Here is a 23,461-nt window from a genome sequence, read left to right as displayed (position 1 = left end):
GAACTCGTGGGGCTGGTCCCCGACGTGGCCCTCCATCACGGGAGGCATCAATGGCGGAGGCACGTCCATTGCGCCACCTCATCCCCCTCTTCCCCGAGTGCCACGGCGACCTCGGCCTCGCCCCCTCCCCCTTCCTCTCGTAGCCGGCTCCGCCGCCGCGGGCTCTTGGGAAGGGGGAACGCGCTGTCAAGCGGCGACCCTCGCCGCCACCGCCGAAGGGCCAGCACCCCCTCTCGCCATGGTGGGTTGAAGAAAGGAGCGAAGGTGGAAGAGGATGGACGCTGAGAGAATGTGGGATGACATCCCCCTCCCCCTCCTTATAAAGGGGCGGGGTCGAGGCTCGGCCGCCCCACTCAACCAATCCAGCCACCGGCGGCACAGGGAATCAGGACTGACCCACTGCCCCAATGAGCGTCGGCCCAGTTTCCCGCCTCCACCGCCTGCCACCTGCATGGGGGACGCGTGGCGAGCGAGCACGATCGAGGGGACGGGTGAGGCGACCGTTCCCCACCCCGTGATCGTGGGGCGTGGGCGGCTTGAAGACCGGGACCCAAGTCCACTCAGTAAATGAGCCGCGCCTCTGCGCCTCCCTCCTTTTTCATATGGGGAACGCGCGAGCCGCCTCTTTACCACGATGTGACGCATGCGTGCGGGAACCGCCCCACGCAAGACCCTCCATGTCGCGCGTTCAACGCGGGTCGTCGGGAAGCGCAGTGGACAAAAAGTTACTACGGTAAACTCCGCCCCACCTGCCCGCGCACTGTTTTGGGCCTAGCCCAATAACACGTCGCGCTTATGTGTGGCCCGGGGGCTCCTGTCGGTGTACAAAAGTAGGGGCCCTCCTTTTGACCCCTTTACTTGTGCACGGGCAGTCAGAGCCGCGCGCCACGGCCACACTTAGCATGGCAGAGGAGGGAAGCCGGAGAGAAGCCAAAGCATAAGACAAACAAGACAACGCCAAGACCAGAAACACAAGAGAGCGAAGGGGCGAGGTGGACTGTGACGCTCGGATAATTAAGCTACAGTAATCCCACGCTAATGATGCCACGTCACCACGGTCACTATTGTTAACCTCGCGATGATTTGAAACCGTTTCAAAATTCAAATTCAAATTAATGTCAACAATAAAAGTTTTCAAAAGTTAAAACAAAAATGTTCGGGAGGTGCCATAATTTGCATATGTAAATATGATGCAATAAACACATTTTTATAAAATGCCTAGATATTTTATAGTGGATGGAAACAAAAAACAATTAAATAAAAAGAAAAACAGAACCTAACTAATCTAAAAACACAAAAGCCTGCCCCCTTCACCCCCCCTACTAGGCCTCGGCCCAGCTGGCCATCGGGCAAACCAGGCCGGCCCACCCGCGCCTACTAACCTCCCCACCCCCGAAACCCTAGCGCACACACCCCACTCCCCCCACGTTCCCCTCTCTCCCACGTCTCCTCCCGATCCCGATCTGGATCGGGCGCCGTCGCCCCTCCCCCGCGCTCGTCGCCGTCCCCGGCGCCACCTCGTCGACGCCGCATCGCCACCCCCCTGGAGGACGACCTTGCCGGACCTCCCCGCCGGCCTGCCTCCTCCTCCCCACCGGCCTGCTTCCTCCTCCCCACCGACCTGCTTCCTCTCCGCCGTCGTCCCCGTCGACCACCCCGACCCCCGCTGCCCCCGTCCCTACGAATCACGGTGAGGCCTCAGGCCTCTCCCTTCCCTGTTCCCGTGCGCGCGCCCGCGCCCTCACTCGCGCCGCGCGCCCCCCTTTCCCCCGTGTTCCCCGCGCCCGCCCCTGTCCCTGCATCGCCGCGCGCCACCCCGCCCGGCGTGCCCTCGCACGCGCGCCCAAGCCTCGACTCGCTCTGCCGCGATGCTGCTCGCCGCTCACGACTGTCCCAACGTGCTCCTCCGTGCGCACCCATGCGTCGCCCCGGCGGCCACCGCGCGCGCGCCGCCCGCCGACCTAGCCGGCCTTGCCTGCCGCTAGCTGCTGTCTCTGCATCGCCCGCGCCCGCCGCTCCCTCTCCCTGCTGCGCCCAGCGCGTGCCTGGCCGCGCTCCCGCGTGCCCACGGCCACGCCTGCCTGCTCCGCCGCGGCCGCGCGTGCCCGCTGCTGCAACCGCTGTTGCACCACTCCGCCGCCCTGCGCCACTCCGGCCGGCCGTGCCTCGCCGGCGCCGAACGCTGAGCCCCACCCCGCGCCGATGGCCTCGCCCAATCGGGCGCCCAGCACCCGCGCCTGGCTCCGCCCGCAACGCCCCAGCGCCCGCTCGTCTGTGCTCTCGTTAGGCCCCCCTGGGCCTATGACAAGGGGCCCCACCCCAGAACGAATTAAAAAAGAGTTAAAATAAATAAATTAGTAATTAAGTTATTAATTAATTAGTTAATTAATTTAATTAATCCTATTTAACTAATCTAATTAAAATGAATTAACCTAATCATTTAGTTAACTATTTAAGCATGTTTAATTAACCTGAGACTATGACGAACGGGCCCCACGTGCGAGGGTTGACCTAGTCAACCTGTAGACCTGCTGACATCATGCGGATGTCACGCTGACCCAATAATTACCTTTTCTAATTAATTAAAATCTGTTAATTCCAAAATTGAATTAAAACTTTAAAAATTAATATAAAATAATCCGTAAATTGGATGAAAATACTTTATACATGAAAGTTGCTCAAAACGATGAGACGAATCCGGATACGCGGTCCGTTCGCCCACCACACATCCCTAGCATAACAAACAGGCAACTTTCCCCCTCCGGTTCATCTGTCCGAAAATGCGAAACACCGGGAATACTTTCCCGGATGTTTCCCCCCTTCGCCGTTACCACCTCCTGCCGCGTTAGGGCACACCTAGCACTGCGCATTCTCTTGTCTTCCATCGTCATGCTTACGCTTGCATTATATTTATTGTTTCTTCCCCGTCTTCTCTTGTTACACGCCGAGACCGACCCTGCTGCTACCCAATACGACTACGTTGTTGACGACCCCTCCTTCTTGCCAGAGCAACCAGGCACGCCCCCCCCCTTGATCACTAGATATCGCCTATTCCTTCTCTCTACTGCTTGCGTTAGAGTAGTGTAGCATCTTACTGCTTTCGGTTAATCCTATTCTGATGCATAGCCTGTCATTGTTGCTACAGTTGTTACCCTTACCTGCAATCCTAAATGCTTAGTATAGGATGCTAGTATTCCATCAGTGGCTCTACACTCTTGTCCGTCTGCCATGCTATACTACTGGGCCGTGATCACTTCGGGAGGTGATCACGGGCATATGCTATATACTTTATAATGTTACATTACTTATGATACTGTTCGGAGATGGGGCTGAAGGGGCAGGTGGCTCCATCCCGGTAGAGGTGGGCCTGGGTTCCCGACGGCCCCCGACTGTTACTTGGTGGCGAAGCGACAGGGCAGGTTGAGACCACCTAGGTGAGAGGTGGGCCTGGCCCTGGTCGGCGTCCGCGGATACTTCAATTAACACGCTTAACGAGATCTTGGTATTTGATCTGAGTCTGGCCACTGGCCTATACGCACTAACCAACTACGCGGGAACAGTTATGGGCACTCGACGTCGTGGTATCAGCCGAAGCCTTCTTGACGTCAGCGACTGAGCGGCGCGCGCCGGGTTGGACCGCGTAACGCAACTTCCTTTGAAATGGAGGTTGCTAGGTCTGCTCTCCGGCCGCGTACGCAACGTGCAGGTGTGCAATGGGCGATGGGCCCAAACCCCTGTGTGCATAGGATTTAGACCGGCCAGCTGACATCTCTGTTGTGCCTAGGTGGGGCTACGACATGTTAATCTTCCGAGGCCGGGCATGACCCAGGAAAGTGTGTCCGGCCAAATGGGATCGAGCGTGTTGGGTAATGTGGTGCACCCCTGCAGGGAAGTTTATCTATTCGAATAGTTGTGTCCCTCGGTAAAAGGACGACCCAGAGTTGTACCTTGACCTTATGACAACTAGAACCGGATACTTAATAAAACACACCCTTCCAAGTGCCAGATATAACCCGGTGATCGCTCTCACACAGGGCGACGAGGGGAGGATCGCCGGGTAGGATTATGCTATGCGATGATACTTGGTGAACTTACCATCTACTCTCTTCTACATGCTACAAGATGGAGGCTGCTAGAAGCGTAGTCTTCGACGGGACTAGCTATCCCCCTCTTATTCTAGCATTGTGTGGTTCAGTCCACCGATATTGCCCCTTTACACTGATACCCATGCATATGTAGTGTAGATCCTTTCTTGCAAGTACTTTGCATGAGTACTCACGGTTGCTTTTCTCCCTCTTTTCCCCCTTTCCATTCTACCTGGTTGTCGCAACCAGATGTTGGAGCCCAGGAGCTTGATGCCACCGTCGACGATGACTCCTACTACACCGGAGATGCCTACTACTACGTGCAGGCCGCTGACGACGACCAGGAGTAGTTTAGGAGGATCCCAGGCAGGAGCCATGCGTCTCTATCGATCTGTATCCCGGTTTGTGCTAGCCATCTTATGGCAAATTGTTTAACTTATGTTTGTACTCAGATATTGTTGCTTCCGCTGACTCGTCTATGATCTAGCACTTGTATTCGAGCCCTCGAGGCCCCTGGCTTGTATTATGATGCTTGTATGACTTATTTTAATTTTAGAGTTGTGTTGTGATATCTTCCCGTGAGTCCCTGATCTTGATCGTACACGTTTGCGTGTATGATAGTGTACGATTGAATCGAGGGCGTCACAAGTTGGTATCAGAGCCGACTGCCTGTAGGAATCCCCCTTCCAAACTCCTTGGCCGAAGTTGAGTCTAGTCATTGCAAACTTTTACTAACATGGCTGTGTGGCTTACGGGCCCACGTCGCCATTGGGTGGTATTAGGATCTTTTATTCCTCGTCTATACTCTGGGATTCTGATGTATCTTCTATTCGGGTTAAATGATTTTCTAAAATCTAACTTTAGGTTCTCACAAACGCTTTCTCTCGGAGAGCCCCTTCAGTCCAGATGATCGCCGACTGCACATGAAGATTTCAAAGTTACTCTACGATACTCTTTCAAGACTGCCCGCTACTTTTGCAATTCCCTACCACCGAAATATCCCTATGAATAAATACATACACTTGCCATCCTTACTTTTATTCCCAGTTGATCTTGTTATTACAACATTCCCTGAAATTCTCTCTATTGTTCCGAGAATACTTTGTGCCTACTGCCTTGCAGTTCATTACCCACATGAACACCCCTACGGATAATTCCTCGCACATACCGAGTATCCGCCCATCCCTAGTTGTTTATGAGTTTCACTAAGGTCTTCGAAATAATATTCGATCTTTCGAAAATCCTTAAGTAGCTTATTGCTCTTCAAATTCTTACTTGTCTGCATTATGATTTACCATAAGTCTGGTAATCTAATTGGCATCCTTTGTCATTATCATTTCGAGTTCCTTGATTCAATATGTTGCGAATGTCCACAATCATCAGTTGATCCTTATAAATTATCTTTCCGGCTCAGCCGTCATTTTTAACTGGAGCTGGTTCTCGACCAATCAGATTGCCATCGATTGTACCCCTAAGTCTACGCAACTTATCCATCCTTAATTAGAGCGTTTGCTTCTGATCCCTTGATCGAAAATCATAATTCTGTTGCATTTGAGCTTTGAATTGGTCAGTTGTTTCTATAGTCTGATCTCCTTGTCTTGTTTCTTCCTCTGGTTGAGTACCGATGCTCACATCAGATCCCTTGAGGACCACTGGATCCTTTGTTGGAGTTTATCTGATAGCGTCATATTCAAACACTTTGGAAGTTCTTTCTCCATTGGTAAATCCTATCCTCTGATTGACCAACCATGCTCTGCTTTCAAGCTTGTGTTATTTACTCCTGAAGTTTGTGTTATATGTTCCTAAGAGACCCTGATGGGTTGAACCTATGCCTTTTCCTAATCTATGTGAGCCCGAAAGATTTCATGAGTCGTACCCATCTGGTATTTCACCAGGTAAAACTTTCAACACTAATGCCATTATCAAAACGAGAAGTGAATGTAAGGTTATGCTTTGGAGAAGTGGGAGTCGACCTTGAACTTTGTGTTCATGCCCATGGACCCGAGGTGGAACTTATCATGGAAGCTTCTTGTAGTAATAATAATCCCCTTGTTATAACTTCTTCTCTTATCCATGCTTGGTCCTTTGCAACCGTGGTTCTGACCATGATTGTTTTTCTTTGATCCCATTCTCGGACAAGTTAAATCGCTTGTCTTAGGCAGATCAATGTGCCTGCCCAACCTCGATTCTGCTCAACCTTCGAGTATTCCCCTATGGTATCTCGAGAATATTATGGAACTACATAACATCTTATGAGTTCTCCATCAAGTACTACATTCTCACTGATTTCAATTTTTTCATGGGCTCTGGGTCATTAAACACTCAAGGACACCGATAACTGAATCGAGTCCGCATCATGATTAAACAACTATTAGTAATCTTCTTTACTTACGAGTTTGTACTCGATCACGTCATTTCTAGCCTGATCGGCTCTATCAGTACCGTGCTGATTTTAACTGTGCTACCTGGTCCTTATTTCCGGAGCACCACTTTCGGCGATGAGCTAAGCTTACGTTGATCTTCCTTGTCTTATCGTTTCACCTCGAACAGCAAGTTCGATTCCGAGTTGGAGACGTATCCGTGGTTCCAAAAATATTTCGCTAAAACACTCCTTTTCCTTGATGTAGTCGTTGTTCGATTGCTTCTTCGTGGAGCCTCTCGACAAAATTTGTCGTGATCATCACATTTTGACTCCTTCCAGAATATCAATCAAATTCATGATGACAAGTACCATCCTTTCCCCTCGATGAGTTGTGTTATCATCGACAACATTATTGCTTTCCCTCCAACACAAACTTGTTCATGTTATGGATGCAACTTGCTATCCAGCTTGTATTATGTTCTACCTTGTAATATTACCATCCTATACGTCAAGGATATTGTGAGAATTTCACCACCTCTTAAGAATTCTTGATATAGTAATACTTCTCGCCGTCTCCGTTCATATCTTGGTCCCCGTGTTTATTCTAACCGGGATACCAGCCATTTAATGAACGATAGTTTCATTCTTTGTGCATTGGTTATCGAATCACCATTCAAACATCGATCATGCTACATAAGCCCATATTTCGGCTGCACCTTTCAACTGATGTTTAATTGGGTATGTTTTCCTCGAGCATATCTCATTATAACATTTGATCTGCCGAATGCTATCACCTTGTTCACATAATTGTGGAAACCCATCCGTTGAAATTCTCGATGAATTGTTGCCGAGTCCATCAGCCACCTCCTCATCCTCTCCTGGGTTTACTGACGAACTCTTGTTTCGGAACTCGCTTCCATAGTTCATTTCCCAAGAATCTTATAATGTCTTCTCGTCAATTTGTCGCACCTTTCCTTCTCAGGCATCATGAGTCCGAGGTATCCTGACACCAATCAGATCTGAATCTCGGTCAGATATGATGGTTGAAACATATTCCCAAGAGTTATAACATTGGTCTTTAACCCGATAAGGTGATGTCATCCTAACACACCTGGCCGTACGACCTATTGTTATAGTTCCCTCCTTAGCAAGGTTAGCGATTCTTCCATGAGGAAATCGTAAGACTTATTCTATAAGTTGTTCCTGATGGATCCTTTGTGCATCCAAATTCTGCCCCTTACTTGATGACCATGTCAATGCTATCTCGAAGCATGTTTGTGGTACTCTGATCATCGATAAGAACATTTGAAGCACCATGCTAAATTTCCTTTATCAATTATTCAAACACCGTTGTTTGGTTAATGTCATGAACTTCCTCTCCCCTAATCTAAATGGTTTTCTACTTTCTATCCTGTCATGGATATCATGCTCTGCTTGTCCTTGGGAAGGATATATCCCTGAAACATGTTGTTAAACACGTTTTCCTTTCCATTGTTATGTTTAATTTGATGATCACCTTTTCCTTTCCATTGTTTTGTTTAACCTTACTGGTGATCTATATGATCTAAGCAGTAATATTCTCCTGCTTAGGTAAGCACCTCGTTGAACCACCCTGTCAGTAAGACCCTGTTAATATTGTTGATAACATTCCAGTAGCCACCGATGGACGAGAACCTTGCCTAATGGTCTGCCTCGTTCAACGAGCAGGAAAGTGGTTCTCTTTGTCCCTCGCCCTTGGTACCAACGTTGTTGCCAACATAAATGGCAAGCTACCCTCTGACATACCTTACTATCGTGACCGTGCAAAGATGCCAGCACCCTTTCTACTTGTAACCCACATGGTGGGCCCTGAGGGAGTCCTGGACTAAGGGGTCCTCGGGCGTCCGGCCTGTTATCCATGGGCCGGACTGATGGGCTGTGAAGACAGGAAGGCCGAAGACTGTACCCGTGTCCGGATTGGACTCTACTTGGCGTGGAAGGCAAGCTTGGCGATCGAAGATTCTTCTTATGTAACCGGCCCCATGTAACCCTAGATCTCTCCGGTGTCTATATAAACCGGAGAGCGTAGTCCGGATAGAGAGATACTCATTAACATATTCACATAGGCTAGACTTCTAGGGTTTAGCCATTACGATCTCGTGGTAGATCAACTCTTGTAATACTCATATTCATCAAGATCAATCAAGCACGAAGTAGGGTATTACCTCCATAGAGAGGGCCCGAACCTGGGTAAACATCGTGTCCCCCGTCTCCTGTTACCATCGATCCTAGACACACAGTTCGGGACCCCCTACCCAAGATCCGCTGGTTTTGACACAGACATTAGTGCTTTAAATTGAGAGTTCCACTGTGCCATCGACGAAAGATTCGATGGCCCCTTCAATCGTCGATAATGACGCCGTCCAAGGAGGAACCTTTCTCCCCGGACAGATTTTCATGTTTGGCGACTTCGTACTGCGGGCCAACTCACTTGGCCATCTGGAGCAGGTCGATAGCTACGCCCCTGGCCATCAGGTCAGATTTGGAAGCTTGAACTACGTCGCGGATGTACGTGGAGACTTGATCTTCAATGGATTTGAGACTGTAGCAATCACTCCCCCTCGCTCCGATGAACATGACTTAAAGCTGTCATCGGATCACATCGCGGAGATGGTTCCTGTCACTGCAACGGCCTCAAAACTGAAGCAGATTGTGCCCTCCGAGGCCACAAAGTCCGCGGCGTTGGAGCCGCACACGGACTCTACATCCTGCGATGTTTGCGTCAATGGAACTCCGGACTCGTCTCCGGCTATACGTTCCGGACCAGGTACGCCTGCGGACACCGAGCTGGATCGGTTATCGATTTTCGAATTCAGTGCCGCAAAAATCTTCCAGCACTCACCTTTTGGTGACGTGCTAAACTCTTTAAAGAACTTTTCCTTGGAGGAAGACTCACAGCCGAACTATTTTCGGTTCTAGCTAGAGGTGGATGACGAGGAACTTTGCTTCCCACCCGCCACCCACTTCATAGCCACTGTCGATGACTTAACCGACGTACTTGACTATGGGTCTGAAGACATCGACGATATGGACGACGATGCCGACAAGGAGCAAGGCCAAGACCCACCATTTACTGGACGTTGGACGGCCACCTCTTCGTATGACGTGTACATGGTTGACACACCTAAAGGATCCGGTGACGACAAAGAAGAGCCAGATGCGAATAAACCCTCTGAGACGCAGTCCAAGCGCCGACGGCCCAAAAGCCGTTCTAAGCCTTGTCGCTCAAAGGATGGTGACACTGGCACCGGAGAAAATAGTACTCCGGGCGACGCCGAAAATAATGAAGACCCTGTCGGAGCTGCATCCGAACAGGAGGAACACGACAATGGGCAAGATAACCCTGATGAACAGGCCATAGAAGATGACTCGGAGGACGATACTTACCGTCCACCCTCCGAGGAGGAGACAAGCCTCGGCAACGAAGATTTCCTCGTGCCTGAGGATCCTCTGGAGCAGGAGCGCTTTAAGCTTCAGCTCATAGCCACTACAAGGAGCCTGAAAAAGAAACAGGAGCAGCTTCAAGCTGAACAAGATCTGCTCGTCGACGGATGGACTGATGTCCTGATAGCCGAAGAATACGGTCTCAAGTGCCCAGCCAAGAGCTACCCGAAACGCAGACTGCTACCTCAATTCAATGAGGAGGCACCAGAGCACACATCTCCCTCGCGTAATGCGGAACGACCACCACGTGGTCAAGACAGGGCGGCCGACCGGCCACCCCGCGGTCGGGATAAAGCAGCAACTCAGGCCGAACAGCAGCCTGCCCCACCGCCCCGTAAAAATAGAGACGAAAGAGTTCGGGGTCACACGTACGACCTCTGGCAGACCCTGGACAGTAGAGCAGGACATACAAGATCGATCTATGGATCGCGAGGACGTGCCTCAAGGCACGTCGACGGCTACCTATTCGGACGTGACAAACCTAACCACGCCCGGGCCGAATGCCGCAGACGGACTCCATCAGAGCTACGCCGCGATGCGGCCCACTATAGAGGCGTCGCACACCCTCTCTGCTTCACAGACGAGGTGCTGGATCACGAATTCCCTGAGGGGTTCAAGCCTGTCAACATTGAATCATACGACGGCACAACCAATCCTGCAGTATGGATCGAGAATTTTATTCTCCATATCCATATGACTCGAGGAGATGACCTCCACGCCATCAAATACCTCCCATTAAAGCTCAAAGGGCCAGCTCGACACTGGTTAAATAGCCTGCCTGAGAATTCCATCGGCAGCTGGGATGACTTGGAAGAGGCTTTCCTTGATAACTTCCAAGGAACTTATGTCCGGCCACCAGATGCCGATGACTTAAGCCACATAGTTCAACAACCTGGAGAGTCAGCCAGAAAATTCTGGACTAGGTTCCTAACCAAAAAGAACCAGATCGTTGATTGTCCGCATGCCGAGGCCCTAGCAGCCTTCAAACACAGCATCCGTGACGAATGGCTAGCACGCCACCTCGGCCAAGAAAAGCCAAAGTCTATGGCAGCCCTCACGGCACTCATGACCCGATTTTGCGCGGGAGAGGACAGCTGGCTGGCTCGTAGCAAAAACATAGCCAGCAAGGCAGGCCCCACTAAGGCCAAAAACAGCACCGGCAAGCTCCGGCGCAACAGACACAAACACCGAAGCAATGGCGACAAAACCGATGACACCACAGTCAACGCTGGATTCAGTGGCTCCAAGTCCGGCCAACGGAAGAAGCCCTACAAAAGAAACAACGAAGGACCTTCCAGCCTGGACCGCATACTCGACCGTCCGTGCCAGATACACGGCACCCCGGATAAGCAAGCCAATCACACCAACAGAGATTGTTGGGTCTTCAAACAGGCTGGCAAGTTAAATGCCGAAACAAAGAAAAGGGATCACAAAGTGAGGACGAGGATGAAGAGCCCCGGCAGCCGAACACCGAGGGACAAAAGAAATTTCCCCCTCAACTCAAAACGGTGAACATGATATACGCCACGCACATCCCCAAAAAGGAGCGCAAGCGAGCACTTAGGGACGTCTACGCGGTAGAGTCAGTCGCCCCCAAATTCAATCTGTGGTCATCATTCCCGATCACCTTCAACCGTCGAGACCACCCAACTAGTATCCTCCATGGCGGTTCAGCCGCACTAGTCCTCGACCCAATCATTGACGGGTTTCACCTAACACGAGTCCTGATGGACGGTGGTAGCAGCCTCAACCTGCTTTATCAGGACACAGTGCGGAAGATGGGCATTAACCCCTCACGAATCAAACCAACAAAGACTACCTTTAAAGGAGTCATACCAGGCATAGAGGCCCGCTGTACGGGCTCAATCATGCTGGAGGTGGTCTTCGGTTCTCCAGACAACTTCCGAAGCGAAGAGTTAAACTTCGATATCGTCCCCTTCCGCAGCGGCTATCACGCACTGCTCGGACGAACCACGTTTGCTAGATTCAACGCAGTGCCACACTATGCTTATCTCAAGCTCAAGATGCCCGGTCCATGCGGCATCATAACAGTCAATGGCAATACGGAACGCTCCCTCCAAACAGAGGAGCACACCGCCGCCCTAGCAGCAGAGGTACAGAGCGGCCTTCTCAAGCAGCACCATGGTACGGCTGTCGAGCCCCTGGACGTCATTAAGAGGTTCCGGACTACACTGCAGCAGGACAGCGCGGCTCGTCAAGAGCTCGATTAGCAATTCGGCCTCCGTCCCAGTCCCGATGAAGTAGTGGCATTCGCACCACGCGTACATAATTAACCACTCAAAATCCCATGGACATCGACGGAGGCACAAGCTAACCCGGGATCTACAGTTCGGCTAAACCGATCCCGGACACACATACTTCCAATTTTTCTCCTTGTTTCAGGTTCCCTTTTCCGCGGGCCTAATCACCAGTCCTTTCAAAGGATTGGCATGCAACGGAGGCAAGCAGCACATGTGTGTAGGGTAACCTCTATACGTTCTTCTTGACGGTATTTATACTTATTTCTCAGGACCCTCACGCTGCGCCCCGTTGACCCCGGCATGTTAAATAGCCCGGATACTTATCGCACCATCTGTACAAGATACGCCTTGACGTATCCATCCAGTTATAATAAAAATGGTTCGCGGCCCAGTTTCTCTGGTTTTTGCTTCTTACTTCATTTTATTTCGATCTGCTTATTGGCTGCATCGGTACTCTTTTGTACGTTTCATATTCGCCAGGGGCTACGCATCGCCCCACAATACGGCAGCAAAGTCCGAACACTTCTCATAGATAAGTTCGGCACCCCGAATTTAGCATTATATGCATTGGCTCCGAATCATGTCTTTGGTCAATAGTTGGGTTCCCCGGCTCCTGTGCTTGCTACCCTACGTTCCGTTCTATCGGCTAGGGTGGTAAAGGGAGAACTACTGCGATTGTGCCCTGGCCTTGACCGGATGAGCACCTCAGTAGAGAAAGCCGAAAACTGACTGTCATGATACGGCGAGAGCCGGTCAGCTGTTCGAGGGTTACAAAATCATTGGAAATTTTTTCCGCGTCATGCGAAGGATCGGCACTTCCCGATCAGATGCTGACAGCACCCTGGCTTGGACCAGGGGCTGCGCACTTGCTTAATTATAAAACTCCTATGGCTAAGTGAGGGCGTTTAAGCCGTATAGTCTAATTGCCTTGTTCGTTGCGCTAAACAACTCCTTCAAAGGACCATATAATTTGATCAAGATTGTTTAGATCCCATCCCGAACACCTCCGTACTACCTACACGAGGGCAGAAGCCGACGACTGGCCAACCCTCAGATTACAAACAACACGACCGCACAGGAGGAAACAATTAAAGCATAACTAAATTACATTAAAAACAGGCTTTGTTTTCATAATACAAGGCAAAGGCTACACAAATTTTTTCATTCGAAAATAATATCCTGCCCGCACTCAGCCGCTGCAAGTCGAGACCCTTCTAAGACATCCGCAAAATACCGCTCGGGTGTGCGGTGCTCGTTGCCCTCCGGCGGCCCTCTGGCCACTTCAACGGCGTTCATCTTCGCCCACCACATCTTGCAACTAGCGAAGGCCATGCGGGCACCTTCAATACAGGCAGAGCGCTTGACGACATCCAGCCGAGGACAGGCATTCACCATCCACCTCACGAGTCCGAAGTAGCTGCCAGGCATAGCTTCGGCTGGCCATAGCCGGATTATCAAATCCTTCATGGCTAGTTCGGCCACCCTATGCAGCTCCATCAGCTGTTTCAGCTGATCGGTGAAGGACACGGGAAGTTCCGGCGCCGCATATTGCGACCAGAATAGCTTTCCCGTCGAACCCCCTCCTTCGGCTCCATAGAACTCCACGACGTCCGATGCACTGCGGGGTAAATCCACAAAAGCCCCTGGGGAACCCGGGTTAGTAAAAGGTACCGCTTCTCCGCATACTTGCTTTGCATCTTAAATGCCTTACCCGCCGTGATCTTCTTGGCCTCCTGGATCTCCTGGAGGGCGGCCTGGGCCTCATTCCGTGCGGTCTCCGCGCTCTGATGAGCCTTGGTGAGTTCGGCCTCTTGAGCCGACGCATCATTCTCCAAGGTCTCACATTTTTTCACCGCATCTTGGAGCTCCTGTCGGACTTCTTTGACCCGGGCCTTGAGCTTCTTACGGGCGGCCTGCTGCTGGACAGCCTTCTCCTCGGCCTCGCCCAAGGCCTTCCTCAGGGCCTCGACCTCTGTCGTGGCTCCTGCAATTACAACACTACAGTCAATATACAGCGCCTATGCTTTCCGAACACACAGCAAGTCGTTACTCACCTTGCTTCTCCTGAAGCCGAATTTTAACCTCGCCGAGCTCGTTCTCGGTCTGCTCCAGCCTCTGCTTCAGTTCAGAGATCTTGGCAGCATGCGAGGTTGCGGCCAACAGCGATGGCTGCTTATGCATACATATTATGTTAGTCTCCTACAATAGAAGATTGATCCTCTGTCCGGTTCTTCTCGCCGAACACCGGACAGTGTCTCAGGGGCTACTGACTACATGGGGTTTTCCTCTTTCTATGTCACTTACCTCGAAATCTGTCAACAGGTTGCTGCAGGCTTTGTTCAGTCCACTCTTGGCGGACTGAACCTTCTCGATCACCACGCCCATAAGGACACGGTGCTCGTCCATAATGGAGGCACCTCGTAGCGCCTCCATCAGGTTATCCGGCGTCCCTGGATGGACAGGGACCACCGGCGGAAGCAGCGCACCCCCCTCCTTCAAAGGGGGCTGCTCGCCCGACTCCGGAGCCATATGGGTCTCCGGAATCGTATTCGGCTGAGGGCCAAACTGGATGCGGCCCTCTTCGCCAGTCTCCATGGGGATTGTCTCCCCCATGTGTCCGGCAGTGGAGGCTTCGCCTCGTGGCGCCTCCCGAACAGCGCCTGGGCTCCTCCCCGGTTCGGAGCGGCCCTCCGAGACAACACTTCGGTGTCATCCCTGGCCCCGGGGGAATAAGCAGGCGGTGGCGACATGCTCGCCATCTCCGACGGAGCCAACGAACCTCTAGATGAGGATCGTTGGATAAGGTCGCGGGCCGGACTGCGATAGTACAGTTAACCATGTCAAGATAATAAAGAGAAAGGGCCGGATGTGCGCATGAGCAAGCCATGTCACTTACAATGCGGCCTAAGGCTTTGTGCGGGGGCGTCATTCCGGACTGCTGTCAACGTCCCACGCGGTGTTGACCGCTGGGACGCCCTTCCCCTTCTTGGGCGTGTCCGCCTCCAGATGCGCTGAAGCCACCCTCTTTTTCTTCTTCTCCTCGGGGGGAGGGTTGTTTTCCTCCTCCTCCTCCTCTTCCTTGTCATTGTCCTCAGGGACAGAGGAATGGGCTTCGTCGTCTTCGGACGTCATGTCCGAAGTGCCCTTGCGACGGGGGCCACTCTTGGCCCCCTTGGCCTTCTTCTTGACCTTCTTCTCCGGCGCCTTATACGGCGCCGGCACCAGCATCTTCACTAGGCGCGGGATGACCGGTTCTTCTGGCAGCGGAGCAGGACACTGGATCCGCTTTGCCCTCTCCATCCAGTCCTGAAACAGCAATTATAAAAGCTCAGATATCGTCCTCGAGGCAATTAAGTTGGGGATGCGTCAGAAATAACATACCTCGCTGGCGGGGTGTTTACAATCATGACCACGGTCTTAGTCCGTGGCCGATGGCTTCTCGTTGCCCTTAAAGAGCAACTTCCAGGCGCCTTCGTGAGTAGTCTCGAAGAGCCTTATCAAGGTCTGGTGCTTCTTCGAATTGAACTCCCACAGAGGGCGGCTTCGGCGCTGGCACGGAAGAATCCGACGAACCAGCATCACCTGGATTACGTCAACAAGCTTGACATTCTTGGTCACCATGCTTTGGACACGCGTCTGCAGCGCTATCAACTCGTCAGGTGAACACCAGTCCGGACTCTTCTCGACCCAGGAGGTGAGTCACATGGGAGCTCCGGAGCGGAATTCGGCAGCTGCGGCCCAGGTGTTGCCGCGAGGTTCTGTGATGTAGAACCATTGCCTCTTCCACTCCTTTACTGTCTCCACAAAGGTGCCTTTGGGCCAGGAGACGTTGGATAGCTTGCTCACCATGGCTCCCCCGCACTCCGCGTGCTGGCCATCCACCACCTTCGGATTCACGTTGAAGACTTTGAGCCACAGCCCGAAGTGGGGTTGGATGCGGAGAAAGGCCTCGCACACGACGATAAACGCCGAGATGTTGAGGAAGGAATTCGGGGACAGATCATGGAAATCTATCCCGTAATAATACATCAGCCCGCGGACGAAAGGGTGGAGTGGAAACCCTAGCCCGCGGAAGAAATGGGGGATGAGTACTACCCTCTCAGTGGGCTTCGGCGCGGGGACAACTTGTCCCTCGGCCGGCAGTCGATGGTCGATCTCCTTCGCCAAATACCCGGCCGCCCGAAGCTCAGTAATGTCGTCCTCCCTGACGGAGGAGACCATCCACTTGCCCTGGCCTCCGGATCCGGACATGGTTGCTTGAGTGGAAAGGAGATGAGTACTTGGGCGCTGGAGCTTGAGATTGGAAAGACGGAGACAGAGATAAGGCGTGAGAAAGGAAAAGGGAGTCCTTATCTCCTTATAAAGGCAGCAAATATTAAACGCCTCCTCACTCGCCTTAAGATTCGCCTACCCCCAAGGGCCGTATAAACGGCACGGCTGGGTTACCCATGCCCGCATTGATGAGAATCTCACAATGAGGGGACACGATCTCTGCTTCGACAAGACGTGCCAATGGCAACCGTGTCTCGGAACATGGAGCGACAGATGAAAAAGGTTCAAAATTATGACTGGGCAGACGTGATGTCGTGTTGTAAAAAGCTGTCAGCGGATAGAACTCGTGTAAAATATATATATTCTCTCTGCGGTTGTGTATGGTGTGTGTAACAGGTCCGGATACAATCATCGCATCCGAAGACTATCTTGGAGTTCGGAAAAAGGGGAACCCGCCTTGCAATGCCGAAGACAGTCTGCGTGCCGGACTCCTCGTCATTGAAGCCAGGTTCAGGGGCTACTGAGGGAGTCCTGGACTAAGGGGTCCTCGGGCGTCCAGCCTGTTATCCATGGGCCAGAATGATGGGTTGTGAAGACAGGAAGGTCGAATACTGTACCCGTGTCCGGATTGGACTCTACTTGGCGTGGAAGGCAAGCTTGGCGACCGAAGATTCCTTCTTATGTAACCGACCCCATGTAACCCTAGATCTCTCTGGTGTCTATATAAACCGGAGAGCGTAGTCCGGATAGAGAGATAATCATTACCATATTCACATAGGCTAGACTTCTAGTGTTTAGCCATTACGATCTTGTGGTACATCAACTCTTGTAATACTCATGTTCATCAAGATCAATCAAGCAGGAAGCAGGGTATTACCTCCATAGAGAGGGCCCGAACCTGGGTAAACATCGTGTCCCCCGTCTCCTGTTACCATCGATCCTAGACGCACAGTTCGGGACCCCCTACCCGAGATCCGCCAGTTTTGACACCGACAGGACCATAACCCACAGTTCCACATGATCGAAACCTGACTCTCCTATACACCCACGCTTTCCAAAGTTATCCCTCGCGCGTGGCCTCATATGTAATTCACGGGCCATCGTCCTAGTGATCTATTCTGGTAACAGACGCAATACTCAATCTCGTTGCTCTGGACCCCTTTCGCGCGTTGTTTCAGACATCGAACGATTGCCTATCCATTTGAAACTTCTCATGGTACCTTCTTACTTTGCTCTCGATATCTTCTTAAGTTTCAATTCGAGAGATACTTATGCTTCCTCCCATGAGTTAACTGTCCGATGCTCAATCTTGTTAGAACCCGTCCTTATAGAGTTTTATCCCTCTTATCCTTTCGCAAGTTCGGTGAATTCTTGAAGGAAGGATGACAACCTCATCATGATGTATTGATACATAGGAATGAAGACATCAACGCTATGGATCGACCACTTCGAGAAGAGAAACCTAGGCGGAGAATACTCGTTAGAATTTCGTAACCAAATCCTTTCCCCCTTACTCCCCTCTTAAATCTCGGGACGAGATCTCTTGTAGTGGAGGAGATTGGTGACGCCCAGATAATTAAGCTATAGTAATCCCACGCTAATGATGCCACATCACCACGGTCACTCTTGTTAACCTCACGATGATTCGAAACCGTTTCAAAAATCAAATTCAAATTAATGTCAACAATAAAAGATTTCAAAAGTTAAAACAAAAATGTTCAGGAGGTGCCATAATTTGCATATGTAAATATGGTGCAATAAACACATTTTTATAAAATGCCTAGATATTTTATAGTGGATGGAAACAACAAAACAATTAAATAAAAAGAAAAGCAGAACCTAACTTATCTAAAAGCAAAACCCAGCTGGCCATCGGGCCAACCAGGCCGGCCCACCCGCGCGTACTAACCTCCCCACCCCCGAAACCCTAGCGCACACACCCCACTCCCCCCGACGTTCCCCTCTCTCCCACGTCTCCTCCCGATCCCGATCTGGATCGGGCACCGTCGCCCCTCCCCCGCGCTCGTCGCCGTCCCCGGCGCCACCTCGTCGATGCCGCATCGCCACCCCCCTGGAGGACGACCTCGCCGGACCTCCCCGCAGGCCTGCCTCCTCCTCCCCACCGGCCTGCTTCCTCTCCGCTGTCATCCCCGTCGACCACCCCGACCCCCGCTGCCCCCGTCCCTACGAATCACGGTGAGGCCCCAGGCCTCTCCCTCCCCTGTCCCTGTGTGTGCGCACGCGCCCTCCCTCGCGTCGCGCGCCCCCTTTCCCCCGTGCGCCCCGCGCCCCGCCCCTGTCCCTGCATCGCCGCGTGCCACCCCGCCCGGCGTGCCCCCCGCGCGCGCCCGAGCCTCGACTCGCTCTGCCGCGACGCTGCTCGCAACTCATGACCTCCCCGACGTGCTCCTCCGCGCGCCCCCGTGCGTCGCCCCGGCAGCCACCGCGCGCGCGCCGCCCGTCGGCCTCACCGGCCTTGCCTGCCGCTAGCTCCTGCCTCTGCATCGCCCGCGCCCACGCCCGCCGCTCCCTCTCCCTGCTGCGCCCAGCGCGTGCCTAGTCGCGCTCCCGCGTGCCCACGGCCATGCCTGCCTGCTCCGCCGCGGCCGCGCGTGCCCGCTCCCGCCGCCGCAACCGCTGCTGCACCGCTCCGACGCCCTGCGCCACTCCGGTCGGCCGTGCCTCGCCGGCGCCGAACGTCAAGCCCCACCACGCGCTGATGGCCTCGCCCAATCGGGCGCCCAGCACCCGCGCCTGGCTCCGCCCACAACGCCCCAGCGCCCGCTCGCCCGTGCGCCCGTTAGGCCCCCTGGGCCTATGACAAGGGGCCCCACCCGAGAACGAATTAAAAGAAGAGTTAAAATAAATAAATTAGTAATTAATTAATTAAGTTAATTAATCCTATTTAACTAATCTAATTAAAATGAATTAACCTAATCATTTAGTTAACTATTTAACCATGTTTAATTAACCTGAGACTATGACGAATGGGCCCCACGTGCCAGGGTTGACCTAGTCAACCTGTAGAGCTACTGACATCATGTTGATGTTACACCGACCCAATAATTACCTTTTCTAATTAATTAAAGTCTGTTAGTTCCAAAATTGAATTAAAACTTTAAAAATTATTATAAAAAAATCCGTAACTCGGATGAAAATACTTTATACATGAAAGTTTCTCAGAACGACGAGAGGAATCCGGATACGCGGCCCGTTCGCCCGCCACACATCCCTAGCATAGCAAACATGCAACTTTCACCCTCCGGTTCATCTGTCCGAAAACGCGAAACACCGGGAATACTTTCCCGGATGTTTCCCCCCTTCACCGGTACCACCTCCTACAGCGTTAGGGCACACCTAGCACCGGGCATTGTCATGTCTTCCATCGTCATGCTTATGTTTGCATTATATTTATTGTTTCTTCCCCCTCTTCTCTCATTACACACCGAGACCGACGCCGCTGCTACCCAGTACGACTATGTTGTTGACGAACCCTCCTTGCCAGAGCAACCAGGCAAGCCCCCCCTTGATCACTAGATATCGCCTATTCCTTCTCTCTACTGCTTGCATTAGAGCAGTGTAGCATGTTACTGCTTTCGGTTAATCCTATTCTGATGCATAGTCTGTGATTGTTGCTACAGTTGTTACCCTTACCTGCAATCCTAAATGCTTAGTATAGGATGCTAGTATTCCATCAGTGGCTCTACACTCTTGTCCGTCTGCCATGCTATACTACTGGGCCGTGATCACTTCGGGAGGTGATCACGGGCATATGCTATATACTTTATACTATTACATTACTTATGATAATGTTCGGAGATGGGGGCTGAAGGGGCAGGTGGCTCCATCCCGGTAGAGATGGGCCTGGGTTCCCGACGGCCCCCGACTGTTACTTGGTGGCGGAGCGATAGGGCAGGTTGAGACCACCTAGGTGAGAGGTGGGCCTGGCCCTGGTCGGCGTCCGCGGATACTTCAATTAACACGCTTAACGAGATCTTGGTATTTGATCTGAGTCTGGCCACTGGCCTATACGGACTAACCAACTACGCAGGAACAGTTATGGGCACTCGACGTCGTGGTATCAGCCGAAGCCTTCTTGAGGTCAGCGACTGAGCAGCGCGCGCCGGGTTGGACCGCGTAACGCAACTTCCTTTGAAATGGAGGTTGCTAGGTCTGCTCTCCGGCCGCGTACGCAACGTGCAGGTGTGCAATGGGCGATGGGCCCAGACCCCTGCGCGCATAGGATTTAGACCGGCGTGCTGACCTCTCTGTTGTGCCTAGGTGGGGCTGCGACATGTTGATCTTCTGAGGCCTGGCATGACCCAGGAAAGTGTGTCCGGCCAAATGGGATCGAGTGTGTTGGGTAATGTGGTGCACCCCTGCAGGGAAGTTTATCTATTCGAATAGCCGTGTCCCTCGGTAAAAGGACGACCCGGATTTGTACCTTGACCTTATGACAACTAGAACCGGATACTTAATAAAACACACCCTTCCAAATGCCAGATATAACCCGGTGATCACTCTCACACAGGGCGACGAGGGGAGGATCGCCGGGTAGGATTATGCTACGCGATGATACTTGGTGAACTTACCATCTACTCTCTTCTACATGCTACAAGATTGTTTTTAGAACCGGGCTTTACCCCTTTCCATTGCATAGAACGGAAATACAACCAGTTACAAACAGAGAAAACAGGAGGAGGGAAAGAGGTAGAGCGAGTTCCTGCACTACCAGGAAACCCACCGCACTCGCTCGCCATCGAAACGAATGCTGCAGGACGAAAACCTGAGTAGCACGAATATAAAGTCTATCCTATTACAGGCCCAAAAGATCAAACTAGATCGGTCATAGAGTTTTGCCAGCCAGGTAGAAAACATCTGTCAGGTAGAAACGCCAGCAGGTAAACGGCGCGAGCCATCCATCTTCTTCAACTGCAGCACCTTGAAAGCATCAGGCGCCCTGGATCGTTTGCTTGGCGGCGTCACACATCTTCATCAGCTGCATTGTGCTAGCCCTGATCATCTCCGCTCCCGTACGCAGCTCCCTGGCGGCATCCCCTTGCTGTAGACCTGTCCAGTATAACAGAAAGGAGCACAGAGAAAACACAATCTCAAAAGGAGTCTTGATTTGTTTTTTGTTTTTTTTGAAAAGTGGCCCGATTGCGAGCCAACCATATAGCCCAACAGGTGGCCGCCAGGCACACCGCATAAAAAGACTTCTTCCTAGGAAGAAATTTGTGACACCATACGAAATATTGCCAGTAGTTTTTGGGGCACTTGTCAGTGCCCAGCACCACCCCGATGGATCGCCATACTACCCTGGCCACAGGGCAAGTAAAAAAGAGATGTTGGGCTGTCTCCAGCCCTTTGCAGAAGGAGCAGCACGGGTTTCCTGTCCATTTTCTCTTTTTCATGACTTGCCTCGTGAGCACCACGTCTTGTGATAATTGCCAGAGAAAGATTTTGATCTTCAGAGGGATTTTGGCTCTCCAAATCCACTTGTAATGGCATCCACTAAGAGGTCTTTCCAACATCTTGTAAACTGATTTGGCTGTGAACTTGCCGTTTTGGTTTAAGCTCCAAAAAACTCGATCACTTTTCTCAGTCAGAGGGATGTTTTTAATAGCAGCGCGCGGGGCTTCCCACTGTTCAGACAGTTCAGGGGTAAGCCTACGCCTGAATATAGAGGTGGACTCAAGCTCATTTCTCTTGTCCAGGGTGCTATCCGGACGGTTGCATATCTCAAACAAACGTGGGTATTGATCCTGCAATGGGGTCAGCCCATTCATTGGATCTTTCCACACTCTAGTCAAGTTCCCAGCACCAATCTCAATTTTCCTGTCCATCATATAGATGTCTTTTACTTTAAGCAAGTTTTTCCAACAAGGCGAATCAGAGAACCTGGGGGTAATGTCAGCAACAGATTTGTTGCGGAGATATCTGGCTCGGACAATATCTTGCCACAACCCATTCTGAGTCTCTAGCTTCCACCACCATTTAACCATGAGACTAATATTTTGTTCCCGGAGGTCTTTTTTGCCCAAACCCCCTTTGTCTCTGGATCTACAAATTCTACTCCACTTGACAAGATAGTATCTTTTCTTTTTGTTACACCCTTGCCAAAAGAAACAACGTCTGTGTTTGTCTAGCCTTTCAATGAAGGTTTTATTCATTAGCCACATCGACATGTGGTAAAGGGAGAGCTGTGTGACAACTGAATCAAGCAGGGTATGTCTCCCCCCCATCGAGGCAGCATTGCCAATCCAGGCATCGAACCTCTTCAAGTATTTGCTAACAATGAATTCCCAATGAGAGGTTTTTAGGTTAGCATAACTGACAGGCATGCCTAGGTATTTAAGTGGGAAACTGCCAACCTCATAGTCAAATATCTCAGCATATTTATGGACAACAGTCTCATCTCCACCTACAGTAAGAATTTCGCTCTTCTGAAAGTTAACTTTCAGGCCAGACATCATCTCAAACATGTACAGCAAAAACTTCAGGTTGATTGCTTTGTCAATGTCATCCTCTATGTAGATGATGGTGTCATCTGCGTATTGAAGGACCGCCACTCCATCAGGAATAAGATCGGAAGCTAGGCCCACTATCAGCTTATTTTTCTGAGCATTTTTTAATCATTTTGGTGAGGCACTCAACAGCCAGGTTGAATAAAAAAGGAGAGTGTGGGTCTCCCTGGCGGGCCCCTTTCTTACTTTGAAAATAAGGACCAACATTGCTGTTAAGTTTAATACTAACAGTCCCATTGTAGAGTATTTGTTTAACCCACCCGCACCAAGTATCATTGAAACCTCGCATCTTGTGACATTCTAGGAGAAAGTCCCAATTAACCTTGTCATAGGCTTTTTCAAAATCCAGTTTAAGGACAATCCCCACTTTTTTTCTTAACATATGTGTAGTTAAGAATTTCATGAAGAGACAGGACACCATCCATAATGTTTCTGCCTTTAACAAATGCATTTTTGGGTAGGGCTGATGAG

This window comes from Aegilops tauschii, chromosome 7, assembly GCF_002575655.3.
Source record: "Aegilops tauschii subsp. strangulata cultivar AL8/78 chromosome 7, Aet v6.0, whole genome shotgun sequence".
In the NCBI taxonomy this organism is placed as follows: domain Eukaryota; kingdom Viridiplantae; phylum Streptophyta; class Magnoliopsida; order Poales; family Poaceae; genus Aegilops; species Aegilops tauschii.
This window is presented reverse-complemented; position numbering follows the sequence as displayed.